The following is a 4279-nucleotide window of genomic DNA, read 5'->3' on the forward strand; positions in this document are numbered from 1 at the left end:
GAGGTGGAACATCCGATTGGCACCAAACTGGGTATGTATGAGCTTTATTCACAGCTAAATAGCTCAACAGCATTACATTATAATTTGACTCCACTGCGCCCCCAAGTTTATTCCATCAGCAATACCTCGTCACTACATTGGCCGATCTGAACCAGATTTTTGGTGAGTCGTCAGGGAGCGCTGCAGAACTCATCAATACATACAGCCTAGTGGACGAGTGCGGGAACTGCGCGAGAGAGTCAGCGGTGACTAGCAGGAGGTGGTACTGGAACCCCGCGGTGGCCAATAGGCCGGAGCCGCGCTGAGCTGCGAGGGCTGCTCGAGGCTGCTTGCAGCTTTAAATGTTTTTGCAATTTAGATTGAACTGTGACTTTTGGAAGTCTTATGACAAGTGACTCAGGTTGTTTAGTACATTTCATTTGATTTATCTGTCTGATCTTTGCAGATTCCTGTTTTGGGGACCACCATGGCACAGTGAGTACATCTGGACAAAAAAACCCCAAATCATTAAAGCAAGTGATCTTAAAGTTAGAGGAAGGTCTGTGATTCAGTTTATTAGAAATACTTACACTGACACAAAATTATGGGACATTTCCAACATTACATAACCCTGGAACTTGTTGCTGCTTGTCTGCAACTATATAACAGAAACCACCCAGGCAGGTTTATGTGGCCTCACATGGTTTTCAGGATACCACTTGGACATTGTTGTCATGATTAGAGGTGTGGAGGTGAAGGAGACCCTGTGGACCCAGGTTGAAGGATGGAGAAAGTGATATTTTAATGAAAACAGAGCTCAAACAGTCCAAAAAGCAGGCAGTACAGTGAACAGGAAGCTAATGCTAGTCACTGGTAGCAACTGACAAAGACTGACCCGAGAGCTAAGCAGACACAGGACTATACAGTTCAGCTGTGACAACTAACAACAGAATGACACATGAGCATACGACCGTGACAGCATACGATGAGGAGACAACGGGTGGGGTTAAATACACAGGAAGACAATCGACGAGATGAGACACACCTGGGAAACAATTAGGGAGCAGACAGGACAACACAGAGACTCACAGGGAATAGGATCAAAATAAACACGGAAAACTCAAATCCTGACAATTGTTTTGGCAAACCAACACCAAACCAACACTAACTTTAGTGACCTCTGATTGGTGTAACTATCTACCTATATTTACGGTCATCCGCAGTCAGCAGTTTCAGCAAACATTTGACTACGGTCGCTGGTGTCTCTGGTGTCACGTTTCTGACTGTGGAACTGACTGTTAGTGAAGTTGGCTTTATCAAAGAGAGAACTGAAACAAATTCATTAAAACTTGTTAAAGCGTTGCCTGATAAAGAGCTTAACTTTGAACAGTAATTAATACATGCCGTGATCTTCTTGGAGAAGTGGGCAATAATGGTAGGGAAACGTTACTCTCTATAGCCTGCAAACTCTGACTTGTTCTGTTCATTGTTTTAGCAAAGCAAATTGGATTTCTTCCATCTGCTCTCTCCACATTCAGTGATTCAATCACTCTGTATTTCTACTGAAACTATAAAGATGTGCCATCAATTAAAACATCAATGAGTACATTTAAAGATATGTTTATGATTTATATGTCTTTTTCCACATTGATCCGACTGTAGTATTTTTTTTAACTATAAGTCTTATTTTAAAACATGCACTGAACATCTTTATTGCTATTCCAGGAACAGAAACGATTCATCCAGTTTTGAGGACATTACATCCAAATGTGATCTAGTTTGTTCAGGACCTCCTGCTGTTTACCAGCTGAAAATAGAGAAACAGAAGACTGGATCTCTGACCTCAGTAACTGTTGGTGAAAAACCAGACAACAAACCAAGTAAAACCATCTTACTAGTTGGTGAAACAGGAACAGGAAAATCTGCTCTGATCAACGCTCTGTTCAACTACGCTGTGGGAGTGAAGTTTGAGGATGAAATCTGGTTTCAGATTGTAGAGAACAAGGAGAAAAGCAAGAAATCAGATGTGATCGTCTATCAGATCTTTGGTTCTGAGGATCAAACTCTGCCGTTCTCTCTGACCATCATTGATACTCCTGGATATGGAAACACACAAGATGCTGATCATATGAGGATCAATCATCAATTAATGGAGTTATTCCAATCAGCTGATGGACCCCAGGAAGTTCATGCAGTAGGTCTGGTGATGAAGGACGGGGAGAATCCAGTCACTGATCGACTGAAGAACATCTATGATTTCATTAAGTCCCAGTTTGGAAAAGATGTGGAGAAAAACATCGTAGCTCTGATGACAAACTCACAGGGAAAACCACTTAGAAATGTTCTTCAAGCTCTGGAAGCTGCAAACATTAAATGTGCCAAAAACGAGAAGAAACAGCCACGTATCTTCCAGTTTGATAACTGCCAGGAAGAAGAGAGAACAGAAGAATCTGAATTATCTATAGAAAATGCTTGGAAAGTATCAGAAAGAGGAATGAAACAGTTTACAGCCTTTCTGGAAAAATCTCCACCTCTCCAGAAGAAGGTCATGATGAAAGATCAGAAAGAACGGATCAGACTGACGGCCTGCAACCAGAACCTGAGGGACAGAATCGGGTTCACTGAGTTAAAACTCAGAGATGTTGAACAAACTCAAGAAGATCTTAGGATTAAAAAGATGAAAAAGTATTGGAAGTATAGTGTAGACGTCCCTGAAGCCTACAAGGAGCTGGAGCCTCTTACAGATGGAAGATGTGGTTATGAAACATCTCTCTGCTGTCTTGTCTGTGAGGAGAACTGTCACTATCCTGGATGCACAGAGGCTTTAAATCCTGAACAGTGTGAAGTGATGAGAAATGGAAAATGTACTTCATGCACCAACAAGTGTCCTGCATCAAAACATATGATAAAGAACTTTAGATTTGTGATCAAGAGCCAGAAATCTCAGAAAAATAAAAATGCATTAAAACAACAATATAAGCAAAAAGCAGGAGAGAAGAAAATTAAGCTTCTAGAAAGACTTGAAAACGAGGCAGTAAAACTTAGAGAAGAGAAGAGACAATTAATTGATAAAGCATATGTACTTTATATCAATCTATATAAGTTAATTATTAATGACGTTTCCATTAATGACTCAGTTTCTACCTGTGTCATCTTGAACTTCCTCATCAAGACAATGAAAGGACAAGAGGATAAAGAAAAGTTGCAGAAACTTGAGAAAATATATGACCAAATGGATGAGGGAACCAGAACATCACTACAACTCAGGTACGCTTACTTTATGCTATTCTAAGTCACGTTGTGTTGGACAAACAGTTCAGTATTTCTGGATTTAACAGAACAAAGTTTCTGTCATTTCTATAATGGTTTTTCTTGCTCTCCCCCTTGAGTCTGAACCAAAAACGTATGTATGTATGTATAAAGTGTTATAACTCAGACATTTTGGGCAGGTGCTTAATTGAAAAAAGGACATTTTGAGCAATAAATGGAACTGCCGGCAGATTTTTGGTTGAATCTCTTGCACAAGTTTCTTAATCTCACTGACAATTTACATAAACTTGCATAATAAATACCATTGTCTTATATGTTGTCTTTAATTTAAAAACAAATCGGCCCAATTGAAAGGATGTGAACATTTTGTTTTCAAAATAATATCAGAAGTTTTCGAGTTGAATTTTCTGAGTAAACTTTGAAACTTACAGTATCCTATTTTTCTCTTCACACACTGACCGCCATCTATTTGTCTTGATTACATCATTGTGTACTTTTATCACATTCTCTGCACCATATAACATTTGGTTGTATCAAAACAGGCTACTCTGATTAATCTACCATGTAGGTCACGCTAGACAAGTTATCTTCATAAACCTGACTGACCAGTGACTATTTTACAGATAAATAGAATATACTTTATTGATGACCAAGGGGAAACTGCTTTTTTGTTGACAAGCTACTCCGTCCAAGGTGCCAAATATTATTAAATACTAGAGGTGTGCCGATCGGCCACCAATCATAATCGGCTGATTTCTGTGAAAGTGTTTGATAGGTGATTGCCGATTACCGACTCTTGATGCCAATCACCAAAATAATCACATGTATCTCACTTCTCAGCCTGCGTGGGCAGCTGATCTCCTATTTCCTTCACACTGTGCAGCAACAAAGCTTGTCATGTGGGGTATATCTCATAGACATAATATAAGGATAGACCCTCATGGCCGCTTTCGCCTATTGTCGCTGACGAGATTTAGGGCGGCCATCTTGGAGCGGTCCACCACTCCACTCAGCGTTATGTGTTTAGCAG

At 40.0% G+C, this 4279-nt stretch overlaps 1 pseudogene; it reads left to right on the plus strand.

Annotated features, from left to right (window-relative positions):
• LOC103474099 (uncharacterized) overlaps positions 1-4279 on the plus strand; it is a 12219-nt pseudogene that overhangs the window by 4352 nt on the left and 3588 nt on the right.

Source organism: Poecilia reticulata, linkage group LG12 (genome assembly GCF_000633615.1).
Source record: "Poecilia reticulata strain Guanapo linkage group LG12, Guppy_female_1.0+MT, whole genome shotgun sequence".
NCBI classification, from domain to species: Eukaryota; Metazoa; Chordata; class Actinopteri; order Cyprinodontiformes; family Poeciliidae; genus Poecilia; species Poecilia reticulata.